Source organism: Sciurus carolinensis, chromosome 6 (assembly GCF_902686445.1).
Source record: "Sciurus carolinensis chromosome 6, mSciCar1.2, whole genome shotgun sequence".
Classification (NCBI taxonomy): Eukaryota; Metazoa; Chordata; class Mammalia; order Rodentia; family Sciuridae; genus Sciurus; species Sciurus carolinensis.
In genome coordinates, this window is record NC_062218.1 from 52,471,647 (window position 1) to 52,486,712 (window position 15,066).

General features: G+C 34.8%; 1 protein-coding gene and 1 pseudogene across 2 annotated transcripts in view; both read left to right on the forward strand.

Annotated features, from left to right (window-relative positions):
• Positions 1 to 15,066, forward strand: part of Rnf180 (ring finger protein 180) — a 279,148-nt gene that overhangs the window by 132,186 nt on the left and 131,896 nt on the right. The window lies entirely within an intron of this gene.
• On the forward strand, positions 6,080 to 6,542 carry LOC124986278 (cytochrome b-c1 complex subunit 7-like; annotated as a pseudogene).

Sequence of the window (15,066 nt, forward strand, 5' to 3'; positions counted from 1 at the left end):
GCAGTGAGAAAAAAGCAGGGGGAGTGACGTGAAGAAATCTTGACAGTCATAAACCCAAAGGTGCTTAACCAAAGAGTAGAAAACCTGTTGTTTTACCTTATTATTTATTTGAGTCATGGAAGCAAGAAGATTATACCAGAAATGAGATTTTACCTTAGATAATACACCACTGGATTGTGTTGTGTTCTGGATTTTTGTGTTCTTACATAAGAGAATTTCAAGCAAAAGAAGAAAGGAGAAAAAATACTCTCGAGGGAAAGAGGAGGCCCTCTTAGAGGGGAGAGTTACAATTCTTTTCTTCGTGGCCCAGCTTTTATTGAGATAGGAGGAAGATTGTTAGACGATCCTACCCAAATATTACCTCTGGGATCTGAATTGACAGACTACATAAGTTAACAATCTAAGGGCAACTCTTGTTCATCTTGGCCCTTAGTGACAGGTCTTAATTTGGACTGGTTTTACAGAATTCATGTAGGTAGACTGCGATCTTAATCATCCAGCTTTCCTAGGTCTGGGAATCCTGGTCTGTGTTGTTTATATGGGTTCTTGCCTGAGATATTTAGCAATTAGACCTTTTGAGCAAATATATACTTGCCATTTGATTCTTTTTTTTAATTCATTTTATTGTAAACAAATGGGATATATCTTGTTTCTCACTTTGTACATGAAGTAGAGGCATACCATTTGTGTAATCATACATTTATGTAGGGTAATAATTTTGATTCATTCTGTTATTTTTTTCTCCCACCCCCCCCTCCCGCCCCTCTTATCCCTCTATACAGTCCCTCCTTCCTCCATTCTTGGCCCCTCCTCCCCCCATTATGTGTCAACATCCGTTTATCAGCGAGATCATTCGTCCTTTAGTTTTTTGAGATTGGCTTATCTCACTTAGCATGATATTCTCCAATTTCATCCATTTGCCTGCAAGTGACATAATTTTATTATTCTTTATGACTGAGTAATATTCCATTATATATATTATATCACAGTTTCTTTATTCATTCATCAATTGAAGGGCATCTAGGTTGGTTCCACAATCTGGCTATTGTGAACTGAGCAGCTATGAACATTGTTGTGACTGTATCTCTGTAGTATGCCGATTTTAAGTCCTTTGGGTATAGGCCAAGGAGTGGGATAGCTGGGTCAAATGGTGGTTTCATTCCAAGTTTTCTAAGGAATCTCCACAGTGCTTTCCAGAATGGATGCACTAATTTGCAGCCCCACCAGCAATGTATGAGTGTACCTTTTTCCCCACATCCTCGCCAACACCTATTGTTGCTAGTATTCTTGTTAATCGCCATTCTAATTGGGGTGAGATGGAACCTTAGGGTAGTTTTGATTTGCATTTCTCTTATTACTAAAGATGTTGAACATTTTTCATATGTCTGTTGATTGCTTGTAGATCTTCTTCTGTGAATTGTCTGTTCATTTCCTTAGCCCATTGGTTGATTGGGTTATTTGTATTCTTGGTGTAGAGTTTTTTGAGTTCTTTATATATTCTGGAAATTAGCGCTCTATCTGAAGTATGAGTGGCAAAGATTTTCTCCCACTCTGTAGGCTTTCTCTTTGCATTGCTGATAGTTTCCTTTGTTGAGAGAAAGCTATTTAATTTGAATCTATCCCAGTTATTGATTCTTGCTTTTATTTCTTGTGCTATGGGAGTCCTGTTAAGGAAGTCTGATCCTAAGCCAACAGTTGAAGATTTGGGCCTACTTTTCTTCTATAAAATGCAGGGTCTCTGGTCTGATTTCAAGGTCCTTGATCCATTTTGAGTTGAGTTTTGTGTAGGGTGAGAGATAGGGGTTTAATTTCATTCTGTTGCATATGGATTTCCAGTTTTCCCAGCACCATTTATTGAAGAGGCTATCTTTTCTCCATTGCATATTTTTGGCACCTTTGTCTAGTATGAGAAAATTGTATTTATTTGGGTTTGTGTCCATGTCCTCTATTCTGTACCATTGATCTACCTATCTATTTTGGTGCCAATACCATGCTGTTTTTGTTACTATGCAAAAATTCTAAACAAAATCTTAGCAAATCGCATACAAAAATATATTAAAAGAGAGTGCACCACAATCAAGTGGGGTTTATCCCAGGGATGCAAGGTTGGTTCAACATCCAGAAATCAATAAATGTCATTCACCATATCAACAGATTTAAAGTCAAGAATCACATGATTATTGCAATAGATGCAGAAAAAGCATTTGATAAAATACAGCATTCCTTCATGCTCAAAAAAATAGAAAAAATTGGGGTAGTGGGAACATTCCTTAGCACTGTAAAGACCATCTATGCCAAGCCCATGGACAGTATCATTCTAAATGGTGAAAAACTGAAAGCATTCCCCTAAAAACTGGAACAAGCCAGGGATGTCCTTTTTCACCACTTCTATTCAACATTGTCCTTGAAACTCTAGTCAGAGCAATTAGACAGACCAAAGAAATTAAAGGGATACAAATAGGAAAAGAAGAACTCAAACTATCCCTATTTGCTGACATGATTATATATTTAGAGGAACCAGGAAATTCCACTAGAAAACTTTTAGAACTAATAAGTGAATTCAGTAAAGTAGCAGGATGTAGATCAATGCTCATAAATCCAATGCATTTTTATACAAAAGTGATGAATCTTCAGAATGAGTAGTTAGGACAACTACCCCATTCACAATAGCTTTGCAAAAAAGAAATACTTGGGAATCAATCTCACAAAAGAGGTGAAAGACCTCTACAATGAGAACTACAGAACACTAAAGAAAGAAATTAAAGAACACCTTAGAAGATGGAAAGATCTCCCACGTTCTTGGATAGGCAGAATTAATATTGTCAAATGGACATACTACCAAAAGTGGTATACGATTCAATGTAATTCCAATTAAAATACCACTGACGTACTTTACAGAAATAGAGCAAGCAATCATGAAATTCATCTGGAAGAATAAGAAACCCAGAATAGCTAAAGCAATCCTTAGCAGGAAGAGTGAAGCAGGAGGTATCGCAATACCAGATCTTCAACTATACTACAAAACCCTTTGATTCTTAACCTCTGTTCTCTTGTAAAAGGAATAGTTTTTTAGGACTGAGACAAGGATTCTGAAATAACTATCTTGTCAGACTTTAGGGTGTCACTGAGACAGGGATGTTGATTAACTAATTTCTTCTGTACTAAGAATTATATTAAATTCCTGACACTGCCCATGTCTAACTGCTACCTAATATTAGCACTTGGCAGGTTGAGGTGGGTGGGTCACTTAAACCCAGGAGTCCTCAGAAAATAACCAACCCATCATTTTTATTCATTGTTGACCCTGTTTTATCATATGAACTTGCCTGTTTCCCTTTGTTGATGGCTACTTATTTCTTTTTAATTTTATTTTAGTTATAGATGAACAACAGGCTTTATTTGTTTATTTTTGCATGTGGTGCTAAGGATTGAACATGGTGCCTCACATGTGGTAGGCAAGAGCTCTGCCACTGAGCCCCAGCCCCAGCCTGTGAACTACTTCTAGGGTAGTAGTTCAATATATTGTTACAGAGCAAAGGCTTTGGAATCAGATCAGTTTAAGATTGAATCCTGGTCCACAAATAACTGGGTGTATGATTAGGTCAGGTTTATGTAACATCTCATCTCTGAGCTTCAGTTTCCTCATACGTAAAATGTGATGGGTGTAAGGTATATATTCAATTCTTTAGCACAATGATTTCCATGTAGCAAGCATTGTTGTTTGTATCACTGTATATGTCTTCCCTCATGATCAAATTATTTAGATTGGTTTAGTCTCCTCTGTATTACTGTATTATGGGTTGAGTTTAATTCAGTAGTCATGCTCATTCTGAATGCATACTGAATGCAAATAAATATTCTAAAGTTCCAAAGAGGAAAGAACACAAAGTAGATATATTTAATTGATGTCATACAGATTTATTTAAGCACATGTAGAAATAGCAGATTTAACAGTTTTGACTTTCTAGTTGTTCTAAGATCAGAAATCATTTCAGAGATCTCTTAGCATACCATATTTCTGACCACAACAACAATCTTGGGCAGAAGTGACTTCGTTTGTCAATTGTGTTCTTCTACAGACCTCTAATACCAGTATTTTTTGTTAATTTGGATTTAGAATATTTTTAATATATTCTGTGAGATAATAGAATGTTTCCCCTTCCCCCTTAAAAAACCTCATAATCAGACACAACAAACCCATTGATTTCCCTGTCCCTTCAGTCCTGTTGCTGAAAATATTATGATCTGATTGAATATTTATAAATATATGGTATAAGTACCAATTTCTTTTTAATCTCTTACAGGTGAATACTATATAGAAATAAATAAGACCATTCAAATGGGAACAAACAAAGTTAATTTATTCTGAATTTGCTGTGGCTAGGGAGTCAGCCATCATCCCTAGTGTTTGGCAGACCCTTAAAGGTAGGCAGATATATGGGAAATCATTACAGTGGAAAAAGGAAAGGTTGCAGGTATATCTTGATTCAAATCTGTTGTGATGGGGAAACTCTAGGAGGGCTAACTAGAAACAGAGCATCCTATGTGATTGATCACAAGGGTGTGTATTTTCCTGTTGTAGGTTGACCCTAAGTTGGAAGTGGGACCAAAAGATAGAAAAACTGTCTGTTTTTAGTCAAGTCATGACCATAGGGGGAGGGGCAGTTGTTATAGGAATTATTGTTTGACTTCCTAGACTGGTTGCTACAGGCTGTGGTCAGAGTTCTATTTTTATATGTAGTCTGGTCATTGTCTACTTATATGTTTGATCTCAGTTATTATTCCCTTCCAGTCATGAAAGTACTACAGCAACATAACTAAGGAAAAGAAATCATCTTAAGTCATGAATTATGTTAATAAATTCTTGATATTTTATACTACAAATTGTACTTTTAAATGTATTTTAGAATCAACTAATGTAATAAAATATAAATTAGCAAAGTATATATTCCATCATTGATAATGAAAAAGATACTTCTGTTTTTCCTGTTTTATAGTTGAGGGAACCCAAACAGTTAAGTCATTTGTCCCAGGTTGTTCAACCAGTGATAGAACAAACCTGTGAACATAGGAAGCTTGGCTCTGGAACCTAAACTGAGGTGAAAGAAAGTTAAAATGAAAATAGAAGTAGAGTTGTTGCATAGGCATCATGTGTAGTTAAAGCAACTTGAGAATCTTTTTTCCCCTTGTTCTGGGGATGGAACCCAGGACCTTCACCTGCTAGGTAGCTTAAGCTCTCTACCACAGAGCTAGGTCCCCAGCCCAACTTGCGACCCTTACTGACTAGAAAACAAAGCTATATTATTCTTGACCTTGGCCAATATTATTCCTGTTTCTAAGAACATGTCTTGAGAATTCGATTTGCCATTTTATTATTATACTTACCAAATGATTTTCTATGTTTAGATTACCTTTGGCATATTTTACATCTGAAGTAGTATTCCTCCATTATCTTCCTTACTAAGTGGTAACTTACTAAAGGAATACAAATTATTTTAATCAAATAAGTATGAAGAGAAAAGGGAAAAATAATATATGTATCTTAAACACTCAATATGAAGTTGTTGAATTATTTACTCTTCAAGATTATTGTCTTCCCTTTGTTACATACATTGATAAGTAAAAGCAGGAGAATGACAGAATCATCAATTATAAGTGTCAGCTGTGTAGGGGGTACTGTTCTGGATGCTGTAAATATTCCCATTTACCTGTACATTATTCTTCTCATGTTTAAAAATTGAACAACCAGAATTAACACCTCTCCCTCACCCTTTGAACCTGTTACGGGGAAATTGATCATTCCCATTACCTGTCACAAAGTCCAAACAACCAGTAAACATGAATTCAAAATATATTGTTTACTAGAAACAGATCTTTAAATCATGAACATAGCCTCAATTGTTTCATATTGAAAAGTAGGAAAATATATAGGAAGTATTAATTTTCAGAAACAGTGATATTGATGAATGAGAAACATGCACTTTTAAGAGACCTTTCCATGAGTTGCAGAGGATTTTTATTTTCTAGCTTTCATGCAGAAAGTTTATTTTAGCCTTCATTTAAGAATTAAAGCTGAAAAATGGCGACCAGGCCTGCTGTTGCAGCATCAGGCCGGTGGCTGGATGGTATGTGAAAATGGTATTATAATGCTGCAGGATTCAATAAACTAGGGTTAATGCAAGATGATACAATATATGAGAATGAAGATGTGAAAGAAGCCATAAGAAGGCTTCCCGAGAACCTTTATAATGACAGGATGTTTCGCATTAAGAGAGCCCTGGACCTGACCATGAGGCAACAGATCTTGCCTAAAGAGCAGTGGACAAATATGAGGAGGATAAATTCTATCTTGAACCGTATCTCAAAGAGGTTATTCAGGAAAGAAAAGAAAGAGAAGAATGGGAAAAGAAGTAATCATGTAATTGAAATCTGTGGATATAATTGTCCTCATAGATTTCTATGAAGTTGGTTAAACTTGAAACATACAATTTAAAAGTTATTTCGTCTGCATATATATTACTTTAAATAAATGTCTATCATAATAAAAAAAAAAGAATTAAAGCCTTTAAAAGGAGTCCTATAGCATTTTTGTGAGCAGCAAATACTTTTTTATTTTTCTTCTAATGCTCTCTAGGTTCTCCAAAGGTATCTTCATGGTATACGAACAAGATGTCTCTACCCAACCAAAAAACCAGCAAAATATGCGCCTCTGGAGAGGCAGCTAATTCAAAAATCCACATACAAAACTCAATAGTTTTCCTATATTCTAATAATCAATCTGCTGAGAAAGAAAGAAATAATCACTTTCACAATGGCAAAAAAAAAAAAAAAAAAAAAAAACCTAGGCATAAATCAAGGCAATGAAAACACCTCTATAGTGAAAACTATAGAACACTGAAGAAGGAAATTGAAGACACAAGAAGATGGAAGACTTCCCATGTTCGTGGATAAGCAAAATTAATATTATTAAAATAGCCATACTGTCAAAAGCAATATACAGATTCAATACAATCCCCACCAAAATATCAATGACATCCTTTATACAACTAGAAAAAAATAGTCCTAAAATGTATTTGAAAGAAGAAAATACCCAGAACAGTCCAAGCAATTCTAAGTCAAATAAAGGAATGCTAGAGGCATCACAATACCTGACTTTAAATTGTACTACAGAGCTATGGTATGAAAACAGACACATAGACCAGGGGTATACACAATAGAAGACTCAAAATTAGTAGAAGGAAGGAAATTTAAGATTAGAGATGAAATTAAGATTTAATACAAAGAATCAATGAAATGAAGAGCTTGTTCTTTGAAAAGATAAATAAGATTGATAAATCCTTAGCCAACCTAACCAAAAGTAAAAAAGACTCAGATTATTCAAATTAGATGTGAAAAAGAGAAATCACTACAAATATCAGAGAAATCCAGAGGAACACAAGGGACTATTTTGAAAACTTGTGCTCCAATAAATTGGAAAACAGAAGAAATAAACACATTTCTAGACACATGTGACCTGCCAAAAAAGAATCAAGAGAACATAGAACACCTAAACAGACCAATAACTAGCAATGAGATGGAAGCAGTAATAAAAAAGCCTCCCCCCCCCCCAAAAAAAAAGAAAAATTCCAGGATCAAATGGATTCTCAGCTAAATTGTACAGACTTTTAAAGAAGATCTAATGCCAGTTTTCCTCAAATTATTCCATGAAATAAAAAGGAAGGGAACACTTCCAAATTCTTTATATAAAGCCAGTATTATCCTCATACTAAAACCAAATAAGGACACATCAAGGACAGACCAATATCTCTGATAAACTTAGATGTAAAAATTCCTAATAAAATATTAGCAAATTATATTCAACAACATACTAAGATTGTACATCATGACCAAGTTTGTTTTATACCAGGGATGCAAGGATGGTTTAATCTATGCAAATCATTTAATAAATATAATTCACCACATAAGTAGAATAAAATAAAATTTAAAAATCACATAGTCATCTCAATAGATGCAAAGAAAGCCTTCAACAAAATTCAGCACCCATTAATGATAAAACTATCATTAATAGAAGAAACCTATGTTACATCATAAAGGCTGTATATGAAAAACCCAAAGCCAACATCACAGTGAATATAGAAAACTAAAAGCATTTCCTTTAAAATCTGAACAAGATAGGGTGTCCTCTCACACCACCCTTATTTAATACAGTACTAGAAGTTTAGCTAGAGCCATTTGTCAAGGAAAGGAAATAAAAGGATAAAAATAGGAAATAGTCAAATTATCACTGTTTGCAAATGACATGATCCTATACTTAGAAGATCCAAAATGCTCCACCATAAAAAATGCTTGAGTTAATAAACAAATTTAGTAAAGTAGCGGTTTACAATATCAATACACAAAAATTGATTGTTTTCCCATTCATAAATAATGAATCTGCTGAGAAAGGAGTCAGGAAAACAATTCCATTCGTAATAGCTTAAAATAATGCCTAAGAATAAACCTAACCAAGAAGGTGAAAGACCTCTACAATGAAAATTATAGAACATTAAATAAAGAAATTGAAGAAGACACAAGGAGATGGAATACCTGTCATATTCATGATAAACAATTAATATTGTTAAAATTACCATATTACCAAAAGCAATGTACAAAGTCAATGCAGTTCCCTTAAATATACTAATGACATTCTTTGCAGAACTAGAAAAGCAGTCCAAATATTCATTTGGAAGAGTAAAATATCCAGAATAGCCAAAGCAATTCTAAGCTAAAACGCAAAGCTGGAGACATCCTAATACCTGACTTCAAATTATATACTAAAGAGGTTCAGTAACAAAAAATTCATGTTACTGGTGTAAAAACACTCATAGACCAGTGGTACAGAATAGAAGACACAGAGACAAACCCACACACATGCAGTCATCTGATCTTTGACAACGATGTAAAAAACATACATTGGAGAAAAGGCAGCCTTTTTAACAAACAGTGCTGGGAAAACTGGTTAGCCATATATAGAAGGAGACTAGATCCTTATCTCTCACCTTGCACAAAAATCAACTGAAAATGGATCAAAGACCTAGGAATTAGACCAGAAACTATGCAACTCCTTGGAGAAAATGTAGAGTCAACACTCCAATATATAGGCTCAGGCAACAACTTTCTCAATAGGACCCCTAAAGCTCAGGAAATAATGCCAAGAGTTATTAAGTGGGATGGCATCAAGTTAAAAGGCTTCTGCACACAAAGGAGATCATTTAAAATGTGAATAGAGAGCCTACAGAATGGGAAAAAAAATTATTTCTAGCTACTTTTCTGAGAGAAGATAAAGATCCAGTATAAAGAGCTCAAAAAAAACTTGAACACCAAAAATGAAAGAAAAAGAAGGATAGAAACCCAAATAATCCATTAATAAGTGGGCAAATGAACTAAACAGAACTTGTCAAAAGAAGAAATACAAATTGCCGACAAATACATGAAAAACACTGAACATTGTTAGCAATTAGGGAAATGAAAAGTAAAAACTACACTGAGATTTTATGTCATTCCAGTTAGAATGACAGTCATCAAGAATATAAATAATAATTGGGGCTGGAGAGATAGCTCAGTTGGTGGAGTGCTTGCCTCGCAAGCACAAGGCCCTGGCTGGGTTCAATCCCCAGCACCACACACACACACACACAAACACACACACACACACAAAAAAAAAATTGAAAAAAATATTAACGCTGGAGAGGATATGGGTAAGAAGGACATTTACATTTTGGGGATTGTAAATTAGTAAAACTACAATGGAAATCAGTAGGGAGATTCCTCAGAACACTAGGAATGGACCAGCTACACCATTCCTTAGCATTTATTCAAAAGAATTAAAATCAGCATACTATATCAATACATGCATACCCATGTTATGCAGCATAATTCACAATAGCCAATCTATGGAACCAGCCTAGATGTCTGTTAACAGATGAATGAATAAAAAAATGTGGTGTATATATATACATTGGGGTTTTATTCAGTCATAAAGAAGAATGAAGTTATGTAATTTTCAGGAAAATTGATGGATCTTGAGAACATTATGTTAAACAAACTAAGTTAAACACAGAAAATCAGGGTCATTTGTCTCTGAGTTAAAGAGGAAAAAGGAAAAGGAAGATAGTGGGGAATCTCATGAAAATCAAAGTGAGAACAGTGGAATAGAAGAAAGGGACCAGGGTGAGGAATGAAAGGAGAGGAAGAAGAAATGGGAATGATATTGGCCAAATTATATTGTTTAATAGTACACTTGTACAAATATGTAAAAACAATCCCACCATTATGTACAACTATAATGCACTAATAAAAAATATAGGGGCAAAACAAAATTCAAAAACCTGAAAATGAATTTAATTTTCTTTTCATAATTCATTGGATCTCAAAATTTGCCATGATCTGAATGTCTTTGGCAGCAAAACCTGACGTAAGCTAGTGGAAAGCTGTATATCGATCTCATTTTTTTAAAACTTGATATGCATTTTCATGTTTTGCTAAATAGTTGTTAAAATGTTAAATTCTAGACTACTACTATAGATTGTGTTAAGGTGTTAGTATTCCACTTCTCCAGCTGTCTAAAATTTTTAAATTCTGAATTCTGATACACTACTCACCCTAAGAGCCTATTTAAAAGATTATGAACTATAGAAAACAAATGTTTGCCTAAACATGTGTTCTTGACCATTTTGTGCCATTGTTCTCTTTGGTAGACTGGTAAGCCTATTAGCACTTATTTTTAAAAAATGTTTTAAAAGCATAAAATAAAACACAATGATAAGGAAGTAATTACATGAAAAATGTATCGAAACATTAAAATATATTCTAGATAATATAGGTAAATATATAATATATTATTGCTATAGTATGTGCTTATTTTGTGTGTGTGTGTGTTTTTAATTTATTTTTATTGTAAACAAATGGGATACATATTGATTCTCTGTATGTACATGGAGTAAAGGCATACCATTTGTGTAATCATAAATTTACATAGGGTAATATTGATTGATTCATTCTGTTATTTTTTTTCCTACCCTTCCACCCCTCCCACCCTCTTTTCCCTCTATACAGTCACCCCTTCCTCCATTCTTGCCCCCTCCCCCCCATTATGTGTCATCATCTGCTTATCAGTGAGATCATTCGTCCTTTAGTTTTTTGAGATTGGCTTATCTCACTTAGCATGATATTCTCCAATTTCATCCATTTGCCTGCAAGTGACATAATTTTATCAGTCTTTATGGCGAAGTAATATTCCATTGTATATATATGCCACAGATTCTTTATCCATTCATCAATTGAAGGATATCTAGGTTGGTTCCACAATTTGGCAATGGTGAATGGAGCAGCAATGAACATTGATGTGGCTGTATCTCTGTAGTATGCTGATTTTAAGTCCTTTGGGTATAGGCCAAGGAGTGGGAGAGCTTGGGTCCAATGGTGGGGTCCATTCCAAGCTTTCTGAGGAATCTCCATACTGCTTTCTAGAGTGGCTGCACGAATTTGCAACCCCACCAGCAATGTATGAGTGTACCTTTTTCCCCACATCCTCGCCAACACCTATTGTTGCTTGTATTCTTGATAATCGCCATTCTAATTGGGGTGAGATGGAATCTTAGGGTAATTTTGATTTGCATTTCTCTTAATACTAGAGAAGTTGAACATTCTTTCATATATCTGTTGATTGCTTGTACATCTTCTTCTGTGAAGAATCTGTTCATTTCCTTAGCCCATTTGTTGATTGGATTATTGTATTCTTGGTATAGGAGGTTTTTGAGTTCTTTATATATTCTGGAAATTAGTGCTCTATCTGAAGTCTGAGTGGCAAAGATATTCTCCCACTCTGTAAGCTCTCCTCTTCACATTACGGATAGTTTCCTTTGCTGAGAGAAAGCTTTCTAGTTTGAATCTATCCCAGTTGTTGATTCTTGCTTTTATTTCTTGTGCTATGGGACTCCTGTTAAGGAAGTCTGATCCTAAGCCAACAAGTTGAAGATTTGGGCCTACTTTTTCTTCTATAAGATGTAGGGTCTCTGGTCTGATTCCGAGGTCCTTGATCCATTTTGAATTGAGGTTTGTGCAGGGTGAGAGATAGGGGTTTAATTTCATTCTGTTGCATATGGTTTTCCAGTTTTCCCAGCACCATTTGTTGAAGAGGCTATCTTTTCCTCCGTTGCATATTTTGGAACCTTTGTCTATTATGAGAAAATTGTATTTATTTGGGTTTGTGTCCATGTCCTCTATTCTGTACCATTGATCTACCTGTCTGTTTTGGTACCAATACCATGCAGCCGTTTTGTTACTATTGCTTTGTATACAGTTGAAGATCTGTATTGTGATACCCCCTGCTTCAACTCTTTCTACTGAGGATTGCTTAGCTATTCTGGGTTTCTTATTCTTCCAGATGAATTCATGATTGCTTGCTCTATTTCTGTAAGGTATGTCATTGGGATTTTAATTGGAATTACATTGAATCTGTATAGCACTTTTGGTAGTATGGCCATTTTGACAATATTAATTCTTCCTATCCAAGAACATGGGAGATCTTTCCATCTTCTAAGGTTTTCTTTAATTCTTCTTTAGTGTTCTGTATTCTCATTGTAGAGGTCTTTCACCTCTTTTGTTAGATTGATTCCCAAGTATTTTATTTTTTGTAAAGCTAATCATGAATGGGGTAGTTTTCCCTAATTTCTCTTTCTGAAGATTCATCACTTATGTATAAAAATGCATTGGATTTATGAGCATTGATCTTGTAACCTGCTACTTTACTGAATTCACTTATGAGTTCTAAAAGTTTTCTGGTGGAATTTCCCGGTTCCTCTAAATATATAATCATGTCATCAGCAAATAGGGATAGTTTGAGTTCTTCTTTTCCAATTCGTATGCCTTTAATTTCTTTGGTCTGTCTAATTGCTCTGGCTAGAGTTTCAAGGATGATATTGAATAGAAGTGGTGAAAGAGGGCATCCCTGCCTTGTTCCAGTTTTTAGGGGGAATGCTTTGCAGTTTTTCACCATTTAGAATGATATTGGCCATGGGCTTAGTGTAGATGGCCTTTACAATGTTAAAGAATGTTCCCACTACCCCCAATTTTTTCTATTTTTTCGAGCATGAAGGGATGCTGTATTTTATCGAATGCTTTTTCTGCATCTATTGAAATAATCATGTGATTCTTAACTTTAAGTCTGTTGATATGGTGAATTACATTTATTGATTTACGGATGTTGAACCAACCTTGCATCCCTGGGATAAAACCCACTTGATCGTGGTGCACTATCTTTTTAATATATTTTTGTATGCAATTTGCTAAAATTTTGTCGAGAATTTTTGCGTCAATGTTCGTTAAGGATATTGGTCTAAAATTTTCTTTCCTTGATGTGTCTCTGTCTGGTTTAGGTATCAGGGTGATATTGGCCTCACAGAATGAGTTTGGGAGGGTTCCCTCCTCTTCTATTTCATGGAATACTTTGAGGAGTATTGGAATGAGCTGATCTTAAAGGTTTTGTAGAACTTGGCTGAGAACCCATCTGGTCCCAGACTTTCTTGTTGGTAGGCTTTTGATGACCGCTTCTATTTCATTGCTTGAAATTGATTTATTTAAGTTGTATATATCCTCCTCGTTCAGTTTAGGTAATTCATATGTCTCTAGAAACTCGTTGATGTCTTCGAGGTTTTCCATTTGGTTGGAGTATAGATTTTCAAAATAGCTTCTAATTATGTTTTGTATTTCACTCGTATCTGTTGTGATATTTCCTTTTTCATTCCGAATTTTAGTAATTGAGTTTTCTCCCTCTTTCTCTTTGTTAGTGGGGCTAAGTGTTTTATCAATTTTGTTTATTTTTTCAAAGAACCAACTATATATTTTGTTCATTTTTCCGATTGTTTCTTTTGTTTCAATTTTGTTGATTTCAGCTCTGATTTTAACTACTTCCTGTCTTCTCCTACTTTTGGTGTTGGTCTGCTCTTCTTTTTCTAGGGCTTTGAGCTGTAGCGTTAAGTCGTTTATTTGTTGATTTCTACTTCTTTGTTGAATGCGCCCATGAAATAAATCTTCCTCTAAGTACTATAGTGTCCCAGAGATTTTGATATGATGTGTCTTTGTTCTCATTTACTTCTTAGAATTCTTTTATTTCCGTCCTCATGTGCTTCTGTTATCCATTCATCATATAATAGTGTATTATTTAATCTCCAGGTATTGGAGAAGTTTCTGTTTTTTATTCTGTCATTTATTTCTAATTTCAACCCATTACGATCTGATAGAGTATAAGGTAGTATCATCTATCTTCGTGTATTTGCTAACAGTAGCTTTGTGGCATAAAATATGGTCTGTTTTAGAGAAAAATCCATGTGCTGCTGAGAAGAAAGTGTATTCACTCTTCGTTGGATGGTATATTCTATATATGTCTGTTAAGTCTAAATTGTTGATTGTGTTATTGAGATCTATGATTCGTTTATTCAGTTTTTGTTTGGAAGATCTATCCAGTGGTGAGAGAGGTGGTTTAAATCACCTAGTATTATTGTGTTGTGGTCTATTTGATTTCTGGAATTGAGAAGGATTTGTTTGATGTACATGGATGAGCCAATGTTCGGGGCATAGATATTTATGATTGTTATGTCTTGCTGAGTTATGGTTCCCTTAAGCAGTATGTAATGTCCTTCTTTATCCCTTCTGACTAGTTTTGCTTGAAGTCCACATTATCTGAAATGAGGATGGATACTCCAACCTTTTGCTGTGTCTGTGTGCATGGTATGTTTTTTCCCATCCTTTCACCTTTAGTCTATGGGTATCTCTTTCTATGAGATGAGTCTCTTGCAGGCAGCTTATTGTTGGATTTTTCTTTTTAATCCAATCTGCCAGTCTATGTCTTTTGATTGATGAATTCGGCCATTAACATTCAGGTTATTATTGTGATGTTGATTTGTATTCCCAGTCATTTGACTCATTTTTGTTTTTTGACATAATTTGGTTTCTCCTTTATTTAGCTATTCCTTTAGGCTAGTTCCTCCCATTGCTGATTTGAATAGTTGTTTTTCATCTCTTCCTCAT